At 32.8% G+C, this 19,130-nt stretch overlaps 1 pseudogene; it reads left to right on the forward strand.

Moving 5' to 3' along the window:
- Positions 1-4,033: 4,033 nt before the first annotated feature.
- Positions 4,034-19,130, forward strand: part of LOC123853512 (tubulin alpha chain-like) — a 35,179-nt pseudogene continuing 20,082 nt past the window's right edge.

Raw genomic sequence — 19,130 nt, forward strand, 5'->3', positions numbered from 1 at the left:
CAGGACCCCAGGATCATGACCTGAGCCGAAGGCAGTCGCTCAACCAACAGAGCCACCCAGGCGCCCAGAAGTGTACTTTCTAATACATTTTATGAATATATTTTCTATATAGGGTATATTTTTAAAACAACTTTCAGTGTATTTTACATCAGAGTTTACATATCACTAGTTCATGGAATATGACAAGACTGCCAAGTCTCACACATTCAGAGAAACCTCAATCTTTAAAAAATTGTGACAATACATTTTCTATGGGTTGGTGAATGAAACTAGAATTTATATATTTCTTTGCATAACATCCCAATCTTAATGAAATCTAGTCCTATCAGTAATGGTTAATTGAAAGATCTAGAAAGGATTAACTGTTTACTACTTTGAGCTGGTCCTTATGCAAACTTATCTGAACTCCTAAGGACAAAGAAACACCAAAAGGAGAGGAAGGTGGCCACATTTCTTTAAAAATGAGTTGATTGTACATCTCTGGCAATATTTTTTAAACATGAGTCTATGCTGAAACTTTCACAGAGTTTTTATTGGTTTGAGGCACTCCCCTTAGGATTTAAATACATACTCCGTTCAACTTTTTTTAAGAGGATCCTGAAATATATAAATCAATTAAGAGCCTGGTGGGGGAACATCTTATCTGACACCACTTTTGTCAGACTCCTGACCTGTCAAAGCCAATTTGTTTTTGGTCCTGATGAAGAAAAGGCAAGGGATGATGTTGGAGTCTTGGAAGATATTATCTCTCAGAATTTTTTGATTCATGAAAACAATTACATTTTGTTTACAAAAATAATTACATTTTGACGATACTGAATTTGCTTCCATTTTTGCTAATAAACCTAAGTGAAACCTAACTCTGTAGGGATGGTGGCTTTTAAAAAATTAATCTGAAATTCAATTCTGTTGCGATGTATTATATAGCTACTAAGTTAACAAAAATATATCATTGAAACAATGCAATGTGTCAAAATAAATTTTGCTGCTTATGCTTTGTTGCCTTTAACATACATTTATATTACAAACCTTGTAAAGTTTCCAATATGAGTTTTGGTGGAAAGATAACCTTTTATTATTAGATAATATTATTTTAAAAGCTCAGGTTCTACGATAGCCTCCTTTTATGAAACATGGTGAGAGTAAATGGTGCTTTTATTTGGGTTGCTGTGTTTTTATTTTTCTTTGTTTTACATTTGTCATGTCCTTACCATTAAATTGAGAAGTGGATTTTATAAGTTTACTGCTTTACAGAATATTAAACAGGAAACAATTCTCTAAGGCATCTGCCACATTTCATATATGTGGGTTTTAAACTTAATGTTAACTTCACATTAAAACTCTTGCCCATATGAAAGTGAAAGACACAAAAAGCAAAACAAAACTAAATTTCAAGTACTATTTAAAGACACTTTAAAAAAATTCTATGAGGGCGCCTCGGTGGCTCAGTTGGTTAAGCAACTGCCTTCGGCTCAGGTCTTGATCCTGGAGTCCCAGGATCGAGTCCCACATCAGGCTCCCTGCTCAGCAGGAAGTCTGCTTCTCCCTCTGACCCTCCCCCCTCATGTGCTCTCTCTCAAATAAATATATAAAATCTTTAAAAAAAAAAATTCTACATGAAAATTAGCACCATCTAACACACTTTGCACATGTCTGATTTTAGTGTGATTTTTTGTTTCTGCTTCATTTCATTTTCTTCAAAATATATGCAAACTATTCAGCATTTAATATAACTGAATCCTAAATCTTCCTTTAAATCTGATATATATCAACTCATTTAAGTTAATTTAACCTCCATACTATCAAATTTGATATAATTTTTCTTTCTGCTTAATATGGGCTAATATTTAACTGATAAAATATAAAAATGAATTGCTATCTCATTCTGACCCTTAATATTCACCTTAATATTAGTAATACTGCTTCTTATCATTTCATATGTAAACTGTGGTTAGACCAATTTAATTCAATTGCTATAGATATTCTAAATCTCTTACTTAAGCCCATTTTAATTTTAAAAGCATGACTTAAAGTTTAAGTTGAACTGATTTAATTTATATTGCACATTGTTGAATATAAAATATGTCTTTAATATATAGAATTATGTGATGTTTCATATATATGCATTACTGAATCAACTATATCAAGTAATAAGGTGAGCCTCGACATTTTAAATGAAAAGTAAATTAATTAAAACTAATTTATTATTTATAAATTCAAAATAACTTGATAACAAAATTTAAACAACTTTGAGCATTATGTGTATATTTAAAATTTCTGAACTTGAAAGGATAATAAGCAAAGATAGAGTCTAAGCTTGATTTTCTAAGTTGAATAGTTGAATAGATTTTTTAGTTAAAAAATATCATGAAGTGCCCTGCTTCCAATACTGAAGTATTGGAAATATATAATATTTAAGTATTATGAATACATAATACTATTACATATTAATAATTTCCCTAATTTTAAAACACATGTTGATTAATAGAAACTGTGTTGTTGTTGTTTTTTAACCCAGTACAGATATAATCAAATATTTTAACAGAATCATGATTGAATTTCCAGGAAAATCCTCAAGCAATATATGTTTCAAATAATTTTCCTATAATTTCCTTGTAAGTCATTGTTTTGTAAATAATTACATGGAAACTGTAAAATAAACAATAAAACCTTCTAAGGAAGGGGGATATTTTTTTAGTGGGAATTAACAAAGTCTGTATTTCTAGGAGATAGAATCTAACCCTTTTCAATTTAGATTCGACCTGAATGCTGTTAATACCATTTCCCAGGACTTTCCAATCCCACTGGAAAGAACCTTTCTATCCTGCCTCTAAAGAGGTTTTACAAGATTGATCTATAGCAGAAAGTGGGATAGAAGCTTAGAGCCAAACATGGCACAAACAAAAATACCTTAATAATAAAATGATTATTAGTTACTAATTACTTATTATGTATTAGGCAGTTTTCTACACACTTTACATATATTAACTCAGAAATCCTTCCAATTGGCCTTAGCATAAGGTTCATTTATATCTCTCTTCTTTTCTTTTCTTTTTTTAACAGAAGACAAAACTGGATAATATTATAAGCAATATTTGTTGATGAACATTCTTCCATATTTAAACATTTCTGGAGGATATAGCTTACAAATAATGATATCTTATGTTCATGGAGGAATAAATTACTCAGGGTTACCCAGATAGTACTTGTTCAAGTTTAGTTTCAGCTCCAGGCCTACTGCCTTTGTTCTCTTGCTAAGACACACTCTGCCTTTGCATAGGAAGCAATGGAAGACATGGTTTTGTGCTTAAATATATTCATTGAAGATCATTAAAGTTTAGATTTCAGGCAACTGCCAACTAAAATAAATTGAATTATATTAGGTGGTCAGGGAAGGCCCTGATTCTGGGGAAAAGCTACTCAAAAGTACAGTGACCTGGGAAAAAGATCTGTGGTAAAAAGATGAAATCAAAAAGGAAATGATTATCACAACAAAGAAAATGTCCTTATTCATTTCTATTACTCATATTTTAAGTTTTTTTTAAAGACTACTTTTTAGAGTAGTTTTAGGTTCACAGCAAATTAAGAGGAAGGTATAGAGATTTCCCATATACCCCTTATCCCTACATATGCATATCTCCTCCATTATCCACATTTCCCATCAGAATGGTAGAGCAGAACCCCTTATCCATGAGGTATACATGCCATAGACTCCCAGTGGATGCCTCAAACCACAGGTAGTACTGAATCCTATATATACTATGTTTTGTCCTATATATACATACCTATGATAAAGTTTAATTTATAAATTAGGTCCAGGAAGAGATTTACAACAATAACTAATAATAAATAGAACAACTACAAGAAACATAATATAATAAAAGTTATATAAATGTGGTCTCTTTCTCAAAATACCATATTGCGCTGTACTCGCCCTTCTTGGGATGATGTGAGATGATAAAATGAGATGAAGTGAGGTGAATGATGTAGGCATTGTGATGTAGCATTAGTCTACTATTGATCTTTTGACACTATGTCAGAAAGAGGATCATCTGCTTCCAAACTGCAGTTGACCGCAGGTAACCGTAACTTTGGAAAGTGAGACTGCAGATAAGGGGGGGCTACCATACAGTTGCTCCAATTGATGAACCTACACTGATACATCATAATCACCCAAAATCCATACTTTACATTAGGGTTGACTCTTGGTGTTGTTACATTCTATGGGTTTGGACAAATATATAATGACATGTATATACTATACTGTCATACAGAGTACTTTCACTGCCCTACTTGGCGCTTTGCCTATACATCTCTCCTCTACCTCTGCCCCCCTGGTAACTACTGATCTATTTACTGTCTCCAGAGTTTTGCCTTTTCCGGAGTATCATATAGTTAGAATCATACAGTATGTAGCCTTTTCAGATTGGCTTCTTTCACCTAGTAATATGCATTAAAATTCTTCCATGACTTTTCATGGCTTAAGAGCTCATTTCTTTTTAGCACTGAATAGTATTCTATTGTCTTGATGTACCATAATTTATCCATTAGCCTACTGAAAAACATCTCAGTTGCTTCTAAGTTTTGGCAATTATGAATAAAGCTGTTATAGACATCCATGTGCAAATTTTTGTGTAGATGTAAGTTTTCAACTCCTTTGGGTAAATACCAGGGGCATGGCTGCTGAATCATATGGGAAGAATACATTTAGTTTTGTTGAGAAATCACCAAACTGTCTTCCAAAATGGTTTTTATATTTTTCAATTCCATTCCCATTAGCAGCAAATGAATTCCTGTTGCTCCACATCCTTACCAACATTTGGCATTGTCAGTGTTCCAGATTTTGGCCATTCTAATAGGTGTGTAGTTGTTTCTTATTGTTGTTTTAGTTTCCTGTATTTATTTGCCATCTGTATATTCTTTGGTGAAGTGTCTGCTATGGTCTTTGGCCTATTTTTTAATCGGGTTGCTTAACTAATCCCAATAGTTTATTTTTCCTTTTGTTTCCCTTGCCTCAGGAGACTCATCTTATAATAAATTGCTATGGCCCATGTCAAAGAGGTTACTGTCTGTGTTCTCCTCTAGGATTTTGATGGTTTCCTGTCTCACATTTAGGTCTCTGATCCATTTTGAATTTATTTTTGTCTATCACTCATTTTGTAGAGAAGTGTTCAAATCAATATTTGAAAAATGCTCAAGAGAATTTGTTATCTGCTATGCATGTAATGTATTTAATTTTGAAGGTACATTAAATACATTTCATAATTTGTATTGTAGTGTATGATTTCTCAACATATTCTTGTTAATTTTAGCCATTTTTAATGGAAGTACATTTAGCTACTTCAACAAAAAGACTATGGAGTTAGAAGATACCAAAATACTAATTTTGGCTATAAATCTGATATCAAGAATAAGCAGATCAGGAAAACAGCAATATTTTTTTGAAAACTGTCCCAATAAGTTTTCTACTAGTGTATTTGACACTATATCTATGTACTGTAAGTAAAGCTTTGTATTATTTAGATAAACATTATTTCCTCTTTCTTTAAATCCAACACTGTGTCACTAAATCTTTCTGATAAAGCTTCCTCAGGCTCATCGCATTGGACGGGCAATCAGAGGCTTCTAACATCCTCCCCTCTCTTTGGAATGTACTTTCTGCCCACTGTTCCCATACTAGAAGCTTTTCCAAGGATGCAGCTTTAAGAGAGTAATGTGTGGTTGAGATCATCAGGACTCTGTATGTTAAGTTCCCCAAATAAACTCTTAAGATTCTGGCAGACCAGTGTGGAGATCTACTTGTCTTGAGGTCATCCAAAACAACCCTTGTTAGTTCCCTTGCTGGTTAAAACTGTCACCTACCAATCTGGAGTGGTCTGCCTCTTTCTTCAGTCTTTCCTTTGTCCTCCATGTATGAGGGCCAGTTTCAAATTCCACCCAGGGGAACTCCTGAGGTTGTGAACTAATACCTTGCCTTATACTTTGTCAGGAAAATATCCAGATGAATGTATTTAATTAATCTTCCCAACATCCAAAATCAAATTCTATCTGCATGCCTCTCATTGTTGTTCAATCCTATATGCCAGAAGGAATTTTACTTCTCTTGCCTAGGATCAGTCTCTTGTAGTCTAGAATCCAAAGCTATCTGCAATCCCAAGGAATTATCTCGCCTGCATCATTAGTTTACCTTTTTATCATTCTCTCTCCACACAGCTTTTGATATCTCACATCTTAAGACAGTCACCCTAGCATTTCTACTTCAAAATAGCTTAAATATCTGAACTAATTAGTAATGCTCCACAAAGTTGCATTACTGGAAAATAACATGAACACTAACCAGCCCAAGTTGTATTAAATACCATTCCATCCTCACTATCCCACTAACGAACAATTTGTTTTTATGTCCCCTTTACAAAGCAATGTATACACTGTCTTATTTTTTCATAGAATCAAACCATTTCAACTACCTTCCCACCACTCCATGGAACTTGCACTTTTCAGATTTCTCCATCAATTCCATTTTTCATTTTCATCTTATTCAATTTGACCTAATTCTCACAACACTAATATTCCTCTGTTTCTACTACAGTCTCCTGAGTTGCTACTTCTTAACAAACTGATATGTTTCATTATCTTTATTTGGCTCATAACCCTTACAAAAGTCAGTTCCTAGAATTTCTCAAGACTCATTCTCAGAATAACTTTTCACTATCCTCTCATCTTGGAAGTCTTACCCTATCTAATGGCTGTAAATACCCTGGGTTAACTTTTGTATTCTAATATTCTCTGAGTTTCAGATTATTCAAAACCCCAAATACCTTTTTAATATTTTCAAGTTCATGTTTTATAAATTTCTCAATTAAATGCTAAAAAAAGGTAGAATTCTTTATATTTTCTCCCCAAAGCTAATAATGCTTCCTTTGCTTTCATCTCATGATAGGGCAGCAACTAGCAGCTAACAAAAGAAGAAGGAGGAGGAGGAAGAATAGGACAAAGAGCAAGAGAAGAAGACATGTCCCATATCCTGTCTTCTCCCTCTTCGTCCTTACAATATTCAATCTCTATGCAGATCTACTTCTCTTTGTTTCCACTGCCACAATTACTACTCAAATTTTGTCATTAATTGTAAGAAGACATACAACTTTTATCCTAATATGATAAAGAATCTCTCTTTAAGACACATTTTTCTTTATAATTTTATTCTCTTCAAGGGAAAATTTCAAAACCGAATGTATATATGCAAAAAATATGTCATGTATATATATATAATATATATGAATAATCTCACTATGACACTTTCTTTCTCTGTAAAATGTAGATAAAAGCATTTACTTCCCAAGATTATCTTGCAGATTCAATAAGATGATGTACATAAAAGGTTTAGTGCAAGGTTGGCCCATTAAAATTCATCTGTACGTGTTTAATTCAATCACTTTGACTTGAGATTTGAAGATCTAGTATGATATTTTACATAAAATATCAATGTCACTGTTGATGTTATGAAGGTTTAAAATATTTTTATAGGTAATTGTAAAAACTCATCACATTTTACATCAGTCTATACTATTATTTAGTTTACTCAATACTCAAATTATTTTGTAATTGTAGCTTACAAATAATCATTAGCAAATGCTCAGTGGCAATAAATGATGCACAGACTATCTCACTAACTGATTGATTTTACATTTCTTAGCTTTATTTTCCTTTTACCTTTGGGTGTTTATTGTTCAAAATGACAAAGAGCAACCTGAACAAGGGCATGGTAGAAACCCATCACTGTGAACTGAAGGCCAAATAAGCAGAATCTTTGAAGTTATACTTTGAAGTTCCATGAGACAGAAAATAGGGTGGAACATGATTTGTGATATCAGAAATAACCCTGAAGGAAATCTAGAGAAATGAGTGTATTTTCATTAGTTAGCTTTATGTTTCATAAGCTGTGTACTTCGATGTATTTTTGGTATTACAATACATCAAATTGAAAATTCTGAGAAATATATTGAATATATTTTCTATCTCAGAGCTCACTGGGAAGTTTCACTGTTCAGTTAATTTTACCTCCATTGGAAAATTATTCATAAAAATATACCTAATGAATGCTTCTACATGAAATTATTTATTGATATATACACCAAATATGAATAATTATATTTGATTAAATATTAAATATATATTGAAACATAAAAAGATTCCAACTATTTTTGTTTACTAATGTAGTTTGGAGTATGAAATAAAATATTTAAGATACCAAAGATTATGCCAACAAATTGGACAACTTAGAAGAAATGGATAAATTCCTAGATACACATAACCTGTAAAACTAAAGCAGGAAGAAATGGACAATTAGCAGCAATGAAATTGAATCAGTAATTTAAAAGTTTTCAAAAAACTAAAGTCCAGGACCAGATGTCTTCATAGGTGAATTTTACCAAACATTTAAAGAAGACTTAATACTTATTCTTCTCAAATTATTCCAAAAAATACAAGAGGAGGGAAAACTTCCAAACTCATTCTATGGGGCCAATATGACCTTGATAACCAAATCAGATAAAGACACCACAGAAGAAGAGAATTACAGGCCAACATCTCTCATGAATATAGATGCAAAAATCCTCAACAAATTATTAGCAAACTGAGTCCAACAATATATTAAAAAAATCAAATACCATGATCAAGTGGGATTTATTCACAAGATGCAAGGTTAGTTCAATATTTGCAAAACAATCAGTGTGATATGTCACATCAGTAAGAGAGAATATAAAAACCATATGGTCATTTCAATAGATGCAGCAAAAGCATTGACAAAGAACAACATCCAATCATGATAAAAACCCTCTGCAAAGTGGATCTAGAGGGAACATACCTCAACATAATAAAGGCCACAGTAATTAGACAATATAAAGAAACAAAGGCACTCAAATTGGTAAGGAAGAAGTAAAATTCTCACTATGGGTAGATGACATGATACTATATATAAAAAACCCTAAAGACTCCACTAAAAAACTACTAGAACAGATAAATGAATTCAGTAGTCTCAAGATACAAAAAATCAATGTACAGAAATCTGTTGCATTCCTACACAGTAATAATGAATAGGCAAAAAATGAAATTAGGAAAACAATCCCATTTATAATTGCACTAAAAAAAATAAATTATCTAAAAATAAATTTAACCAAGGAGGTGAACGATAGGTATCGTAAAAACTGTAAAACACTGATGAAAGAAATTCAAGATGACACAAAGAAAAAAGACAAGCAAACAACCCTAAAATTTGTGTGGAACCACAAAAGACCTCAAAAAAGCAATCTTGAAAAAGAAGAACAAAACTGGAGGTATCACAGTTCCAGATTTTAAGTTATATTACAAAATAATACAGTAATAATAATATAGTAGTAATTAAAACAGTATGGTATTGGCATAAAAATAGACCTATAGATGAATAGAATAGAACAGAAACCCCAAAATAAACCCACAATTGTATGACCAATTAATCTTCCTCAAAAGGAGAATAAATACACAATGGGAAAAATACAGTCACTTCAACAATTGGGAAAACTGGACAGCCACATGCAAAAGAATAAAACTGAGCCACTTTCATACACCATACAAAAAAATAAACTCAAAATGGATTAAACACCTAAATGAGAGACTTGAAACTATAAAAATCCTTGAAGAGAGCACAGGCAGTAATCTCTCTGACATTGGCTGTAGCAACATTTTTCTAGTTATGTCTCCTGAGGCAAGGGAAATGAAAGCAAAAATAAACTATTGGGACTACATCAAAATAAAAAGCTTCTGCACAGTGAAGGAAACAATCAACAAAACTAAAAGGCAACCTACTGAATTGGCAAAGGTATTTGCAAATAACATATCCAATAAAGGATTAGTATTCAAAATATTTAAAGAACTGGGGGACGCCTAGGTGGCTCAGTCAGTTAAGCATCTGCCTTCAACTCAGTTCATGATCCCAGGGTCCTGGGATCGAGTCCCACGTTGGGCTCCTTGCTCAGTGGGGAGCCTGCTTCTCCCTCTCCCTCTGCCTACTGCTCCCCCCACTCATGCTCTCTCTCCCTCTCTTTCTCTCTCTCTGATAAATAAATAAATAATAATACATAATAATAAATAATAATAATAAATCTTAAAAAAAGAATACCCCAAAACCAAAAAATCCAATTGAAAAATGGGCAGAAGACATGAACAAATATTTCTCCAAAGAAAACGCAGGTGGCTGACAGACACATGAAAAGATGCTAAACATCACTCATCATCAGGGAAATGCAAATCAACACTACAATGAAATGTCACCTCACACCTGTCAGAGTGGCTATAATCAAAAACAGAAGAAACAAGTGTTGGTGAGGATGTGGAGAAAAAGGAATCTTCATGCATTACTGGTGGGAATGCAAACTAGTCCAGCCACTGTGGAAAACAGTATGGAGATTCCTCAAACATTAAAAGTAAATGACCCTATAATCCAGGAATTGCAGGATTGGGTAAAAATACAAAATACAAAGTAAAAATACAAAAAAGTACAAAAACACTAATACAAAGGAATACATGCACCCCTATGATTATTGCAGCATTATTTACAATAGCCGAACTATGGAAGCAACACAAGTGTTCATCAGTAGATGAATGGATAAAGATGTGGTGTATATATACGTGTGTGTGTGTGTAATGGAATATTATTCAGCCATAAAAAAGAATGAAATCTTCCCATTTGCAACAACATGGATAGAGCTAGAGAGTATTATGCTAAGTGAAATAAAATTTGTCTTTCTCTCAGTCAGAAAAAGACAAATACCATATGGTCTCACCCATATGTGGAATTTAAGAAACAAAACAAACAAGCAAAGGGGAAAAAGAAGAGAGAGAAACAAACCAAGAAACAGACTGTTAACTATAGAAAATAAACTGATGGTTACTAGAGGGGAAGTGGGTGGCAGGATTGGGGGAAAAGGGGATGGAGATTAAAGTGTACTGATAAAAAAAAATTGTAAAAAAATGAAAATACCATAGGTTACCAATTTTTTTGTTGTTGTTGTTATTGATGTGATTTCGTAAAAAAAATCAAACAAAAGTTGTAGACATTTATATTTCTATATAAGAACCACTCTTTATAACTGAGGGATGCTGGAGGGGAGGTGGGCAGGCTGATAGGTTAAATGGGTGATGGGTATTAAGGAAGGCACTTGTGTTGGGCACTGGGTGTTGTATGTAAGTGATGAGTCACTAAATTCTACACCTGAAACTAGTATTACACTGTATGTAAACTAATTGAATTTTAAATAAAAACTTGAAACTACAAAAAGAAAAGAACCACTGTTTATCTAGCGAAAAATACATTTTAAAGAGTTAAAGATGAGCTGTGTGGGGTTTTTTGTGGATTTTTTTGTCTGTTTCTTTACAAACAGACAATAGTTCTAAACTTTCTTACCATCTCTGTGATGGCATATTGTTCTAAATATACCGCTTCTGTCTACTGGATACTTCCTGGCCATCTAACAACTGAAAAATAACTTTTTCATATTTGTATAAACTTTCTTCTGGAATAATTGTAGAATTAAAAAAAATTAGTGTAGAAAGCAACCATAGGCCTTTCACCCAGCTTCCCCTAATAACAGCATCTTATAATCATGATATATTTGTCCAAACTGAGAAACTAAATTGAGTACAATACCATTAACTGAATGACAAACATTACTTGCATTTCAAGTTTTTTCACTAATGTCTTATGTTCTAGAATATCACATTGCATTTAGTCATATACATAGGACATTTATATCTAAATTTCAATCTATATATTTTCATCTATATCTACTTTGCTTACAGTTTAATTTTTATGTAATGTGCCAATTAAAAAATAGATTCTTTCTTGTAAGTTGTTATATTTGTAGGTATAAGTTAGTTCCCAATATAACTATTTTCCTTTAATATCACTGGGATAGTAGGAATGCCCCCTCTTCTATTTCTGATATTTGGAATGTATTAATTTCTTATGTTACTATGACAAGTTACCACAAACTTGGTGACTTAAAATAACAGAAATGTATTCTCTTACATTTCTTAAACAGGTCAGAAATAGGAAATTAGAATAAACAAGAAAATATATGAAATTCTCTGACAGAGGTCAAAACTCTGAAACTGTATCACCAGGCCAAAGTCACAGTGTCAGCAAGGATGAACTCCCTTTGGAGGCTCTAGAGAATACATCCCTCCTATTCCTGCTTCTGGTGGCTTCCCAAATTCCTTGGCTGGTGTTCATATCACTCCAAAGCAAAAAACTTTGTTTTCATATGAATTAATATTTACAAATTCAAAGTATCAGGATGTAGATATCTTTCGTGGGGCCATTTTTAAACCCATGGCAGATTACTTCTGTCTTTCCTCATTGTTTTCCTCATTGGCTTTATTACAGGTTTATCAGTTCTATTACATTTTTCAAAAGATCATCCTTTCAATTAATTGGCTTTATCATTCTAATTTTAGATTTATTAATTTTTACACTAATCACAGTGATTTCCTCCCTTCTTCTTGCATTGGGTTTAATTTTCATTTCTTTCTCTTGTTTTTTCAGGTGAAAACATAGGGTATTGCTAGTAAACCTGTTTTCTAATATAAACATTTAGTGCTGTTTTAGTTCAAACTACACATTTTGATTTTATTTTTATTTTCATTTAGTTTAACTATTTTAGCCTTTCTCTTAAGACTTTCTCTTGGACCTTTCTGTTACTTAGATGTGTGTCTAATTTCCAAGCATTTAGGGATTTCCAGATCTCCTTCTGTTATTCATTTCTAATTTATTTTCCTTTGGTCTAAGAGCCCACTCTGGGGATTTCAAATCTTGTATTTGTATTAGTCTTATTTAATTGCCCCAAATGTAATCTCTCTTCATAAATGGTCAATGTCCACTTGAGAAGAATGTGTATTCTGTTCTTATTGGATAGAATGTTATAAATGTTAATTAGATCAAGTTGGTTTGTCAGGCTATATTAAATTATTACTTATTTTCTGCTTCTCTGATCTATTGATTACAGAGAACTGAGTGAAATCTTCAATTATAATTGTGGATATGTCTATTTCTTCTTTCAGATCTATCATTTTTAACCTCACATATTTTGAAGTTCTGTTATTATACATACTCCTTTAGGGTTGGTACATCTTCTTAGAAAATTGATCCCCTTAACAATTATCTAATGCCCCTCTATGTCCCTGATAAGTATCCTTGTTTTGAAGTCTAGTCTGAAATTAATATAGCTAGTTTAGTTTTATTATGAGTTAGTCTTTACATGGTCTATCTTTTTTCATCTTTTTAAAAACTGGCTTATATATTTATATTTAAATTAGGAATTTTTTTCCATTGGTTTATAAACCATATATATATAATTTGAATATAGTTGACATGTAATGTTACACTAGTGTCAGATGTACAACATAGTGATCTGACTAATTTATACATTATGCTATGCTCACCACAAATGTGGCTACCATCTGTCACCATACAATGCTATTCCAATATCATTGGCTATATTTCTTATGCTGTGCCTTTTTTTCCTGCGACTTACTCCCTCCATAACTGAAAGTCTGTGGCTCCACTCCCCTTCACTCATTTTCCATCCCCAGGCCCCAACCCCTCCGGCAACCATCAATTTGTTCTCAGTATTTATACGTCTGATTCTGTCTTTTGTTTATTTGTTTATGGGCGTTTTTAAAGGCGGGATATATCGCAGTTATGCATTTTAGAATAAATCAATTTAACTATTCTAGCAATTGTATTTAGACCATTCTTACTTAAACTGATTATAAATATATTTGGATTAAAATCTGTCATCTTTCTAGCAGTATTCCATTTGGTTTTTTTTTTTTTTTTCTCTTTATTTTTCTCATTGTTTCATTCTTCCCTGGTTTTAATTCAGCATTTTATGGCTTTATAGTTTTTATATCTCCTCTATTTTTATTTTTTAAAAATTTTTATTTTTTCTTTAAAGATTTTATTTATTTATTTGAGAGAGAGAGAATGAGAGACAGAGAGCACGAGAGGGAGAAGGGTCAGAGGGAGAAGCAGACTCCCTGCCCCAAAGCAGGGAGCCCGATGCGGGACTCGATCCCGGGACTCCAGGATCATGACCTGAGCCGAAGGCAGTTGCCCAACCAACTGAGCCACCCAGGCGCCCCATCCTCTATTTTTAGATTATTTATTTGTCTTTTGTTATTTGTTTGACTTTTCCAACAGTTTCCTAAGGGTTTACAATACACATTTGTAAATAACATGAGCTTATATTAATATATTATTACAGCACTGACACATAATGTATGAATTATAGTCTTGATATCTTCCTCCCATTCCATAGTCTATTATTGTCACATATTTTACTTTTATGTATGTATACTGCCCTATATACTTAGGTACATATGCGTATTACCAATTTTGCTTTAATGAGTAAATTGTCATTGATTCCAAAGCTGATTCCCTTCGTTTTTCTAAGCAGATCCAAGTTTCTAACTATATAATATCTTGTCTTATTGAAGAAATTCCTTTAACATTTTCTGTAAAGGAGAAAATCCTGTAACATTTTCTGCTAACAATGAAATCCTTCGGCATTTGTTTGTCTTAGCAAGTCTTTTTACTTCTTGTAATTTGGAAGGATATTTTCACTGGTATTGAATTTTGGGTTGAAAATGTTTTCTTTTAGCACATTTAAATATTTCACTCTTGCCTTCTTGTTTGCATTGTTTTTGATGATTAGTCTGCTGTATTTTTTACCATTGTTTCTTGGATTGTAAAATGTTTATTCCTCTAGTCATCTTAAATGTTTTTTTTAGTCTTTGCTCTTTTTTGACTATAATATGCTTATGTGTGCGGGTATGTATTTGTGTGCACATACACATGTGCAAGCAAACGAGTGTGTGTTTTTGGTATTTATCTAGCTTGTGCTATCTGACCTTCTTAGAACAATGATTTGTTGTCCGTCATATTATTTTTGGAAACATACCAGCCTTTATTTCTTCAAACATTTCTTTTTTTTTTTTTAAAGATTTATTTATTTATTTGAGAGAGCGAGAATGAGAGAGAGTACCTGAGAGGGGGGAGGGTCAGAGGGAGAAGCAGGCTCCCTGCCGAGCAGGGAGCCCTATGCGGGACTCAATCCCGGGAATCCAGGATCATGACCTGAGCTGAAGGCAGTTGCCCAACCAACTGAGCCACCCAGGCGCCCCTTCAAACATTTCTTCTTCAGGGATTTCATTATACACATATTCAAACATTTGACATTGTGCCACAGACCTTGGATTTTAGTTCTGTTTTGTTTCTTCTCTTCTTTCTCTTTACATTTCTTTTTGGGTAATTTAATCACCCTATTACTCATTCTTTCCTCAGCTGTGCTAAGTCTACTGATGAGCTCATTAATGGCATTCTTCATCTCCATACATGGTTTTAAATCTATCATTTCCATGTGATTCCTTTTTTATAATTTCCATTTCACTGCTGAATTATCCATCTGTTCTTGACTGTCATCTACCTCTTTCATTTAAAGGCCTTATCATATTATTTATAGTTATTTTAGGTCTCTGTCCATTCTATATCATGGTATGTCTGAACCTAGTTCTCCTGATTGCTTTTTGTTGTCTTTTTCTTTGCCTTATTAACTTTTTTGGTTGTTGTTCAATACTAGATATGTTGTACAGGACAGTACATATTGAGATAAATATTTCCATGCTTATCCCAAATACTTTTTTATGTTTTCTTGTTGTTTCAGTTCTAAATATATCATAATTTTCTTAATGATTATATATGCACATTTCTGAAGTATGTTTAGTTCCCAAATTATGGTATTTTGGCTATCTTATTAAGCTACTTGGTTTTCATATTATGGCTAAAAAGGAGACATGTATGATTTTATTAGTATTTTCTGAGACTTCTTTTGGTGGAAGAGAACACAGGCAACTTTCATTTTATGTGTGCTTGAAAGGAATGACCATTTTCAGAGTAAGCTTATATGTGCGAGAAAGAAATTTCATACTATTTATTAAACTCTTTGCCACATCAGAAACTCTCAATATGTGTGTGTACTTTGTATGTATTGTGTATATATATATATACACACACACATATATATGTATATATATATATGTATATGTATGTATTATATATATATGTATATGTATGTATGTGTATAAATATATATACATATACACACACATGCTAGGTCAATATCTTTAATACTCATAATCCATACTTGCACATTTTTAAAATACCCACCCTATTAACACATATAAATACATATAAATTTTCCCTAAAATGCAGTGTATATAACAACTAATCAAAAATGTCTACTATATAACTGATGTGTATGTGTCTGTGTGTGTGTTCACAGGCATATGCGGATGTGTATATGTGAAGGAGACCTAAGACATTGTGATTTGCTTAGCAATTTTATAAACAAGGAGGTCAGAAGATGGAACAAATGCATTACTATAAGGGTCCTTGCATCTTCGCAGAGCAAGAATAGATACTACTCTTAGATACTACTTTATACTACTTTAGAAGTCGTCTTCAGTTTTTTAAAGTTAATTCTGTAATTGGAAGACAAAGAATAGGAACATATACATGAGTGGCATCATGCAGTAGCTCTTTAAAATACAATGTGGATTTTGGGGTGAAAAGATACGTGTTTTTAGGTTTGCATACCTTAACATAAATAAGCAAAAACAGGAAAATTATTTGTTTGGTTTCCTTTTTTTCCTAATTAAACCATTATATTTTCTTCCTTCCTTCCTTCCTCCTTCCTTCCTTCCTTCCTTCCTCCTTTCCTTTCCTTTTTCCTTTCCTTTTTCCTTTCCTTTTTCCTTTCCTTTCTCCTTTCCTTTTTCCTTTCCTTTTTCCTTTCCTTTTTCCTTTCCTTTCCTTTCCTTTCCTTTCCTTTCCTTTCCTTTCCTTTCCTTTCCTTTCTTGGAACAAGCCATTCTGATTTATTACAGTGTTTTCTATGGTAGGCACTAGCTTTTCAGTTAAAATGATTTCTTTAGGTTTGCTACTGTTTGCAAATGCACATCAGTTATCACCTTTACCCTTCATATCCTAAATCTTTAGTGCCTGATTCCATCTTAAGCCAATCTTCATTTTTGCTTCTCTCTTGGATCAGATAACATAAATAGATTTCTTAGAATCCCCTTTACATTTTATAATACCTTGTTTTCTAAGACTGCAGTAATCAGAGGTGGAATGAAGAACAGAATCAGTAAAGGAAAAAAAAAAAAAAAAAGCATCACTCTCTCTTCTCGCCTAGGGTGAATGTGACAGTGGGACTCCCGAGCAGCCGGGGGCTGACTCCGTATCAGCATTTCTGCACCAGCAGCAGCATCTTCTGAACAAAAAGAAAAAATGTGAAATGACAGCAACGAGACCAGAATTAGTGGAAAGTAAGCATTTGCTAATAAAACTCAATTTCTTTTCAGGTCATTATTAGAAATGTAAATAAAGGAAACTGAAAATATTAAGTATGTTAAGTTATAATCAGGGTTTATAAATCGCTAAATTAATCTTTCACTTAAATATGGCACTCTGAGGATGATTTAGCATTCCTAATTTTTAAAGAAGGGACTATCTTAGATAATTATATCATTAGATCTTCTGTTAAAGAATAATTACCTGCACTTTAAAAAAAAATTCACATTATAACAACTAAACCATCTTTTTCAGTTGGCATTTTATCCTGACAACTTTAATCAAATTTTGTGAATTAGCACCAAAATCCACCATGGTCAGTAAACAATATCATGTGGAATAGTTATTTTTAAATGGAATGAGTTGTCATTTGTCTTCTTGTTAATAGTTTTTTTCAAACAACAATAACTAAGTTCAGGTATATGATAAATTTAATTTTAATTCTTTAGGGATTTAAAATAAAACTTTATTTTGGGGGCGCCTGGGTGGCTCAGTCGGTTAAGCATCCGACTCTTGATTTCAGCTCAGGTCATGCTCTCAGGGTTGTGAGATCAAGCCCCAACTCTGGCAGGGTGCTGAGCAGAGCCTACTTAAGATTTCTCTCTCCCTCTCCCCTTCCCTTCCCTGCTGCTCCCTCACGCAGTCTCTCTCAAAAAAAAAAGAAAGAAAGAAAGGAAGAAAGAAAATTGAAAAATAAATAAATAAAACTTTATTTTTATCACTTATATAAGATATTGATACAATCCTGTATAAATAACAATAAGAATTGGACAGAAGAGAAACCAGTAACTATATTTGAATGAGGCTCCCTCCTTCCATTCAGGTAAAAAGGTTACAAGCTTATACTTCAGAATTTCTATAAAAAGGGTGCTTTGTTTGGGACTCTATCACACACACTAGCACACAATAATTACCACACAGTTTTACCTGTGCCAGAATTGGGCATTAAATGAAGGAAAGTTCATCAATTTTGTATAAGAACAAAACGAGCAGACTTCTCAAGTTCTATTTTCTTTGGCCAAATATGCTTCTCTTTACTTATGCAAGATCTATCTGTGTGTAGAATTACGTCTCTTGCAGTTTATATGGAAAGACCAACACATCACAACATTAGTGCTCAATGTGGAGTTTACTATATGATTTTGTAAAAGACTTGAATTCAGCAAAATAGGTTTCATCACATACCCCTGTAAAGTGATTCAAAGTTGTATTAAACATTAGATATCTTAATTATGTTCTGCCTTGAGTATCACAGCAAACTGTCCACTGTCCAAAAACTTTGTATTTTTCTCCCCCTTCTTTTACTCAGTTTTTTCATTCTTCTTTTGAGATAACAATCAAGTTCTAGAGTTTGAAATCCTTAAAATATTTTCCCAATAAAAGCCAGTCTCTAGTTCGAGAAATTTTTGTAGTAGCTGGTTAGAGAATTAAGTGTCTCCCCATGATTATATACATTAATTTCTAGCCTCTCTAAACACACACACACACACACACACACACAATCTTTTCCTATTTTCTGCTTCACAGGATCTTTTCATTTAGAGGTGCTAGAAATTAATTTTTTCTGAAAACAGATAATTTTCCAGGTGCTTACATATTAAATACTGCCAAGCTCCATATGTGAGAGGATTAGATTATTCCTGGATCAAAGCCTGAAATGTATTAAAAATTATTTTAAAAGTCCATA

Source organism: Mirounga angustirostris, unplaced genomic scaffold (assembly GCF_029215605.1).
Source record: "Mirounga angustirostris isolate CCGP_5_RB_7025 unplaced genomic scaffold, mMirAng1.0.hap1 SCAF_7, whole genome shotgun sequence".
NCBI classification, from domain to species: Eukaryota; Metazoa; Chordata; class Mammalia; order Carnivora; family Phocidae; genus Mirounga; species Mirounga angustirostris.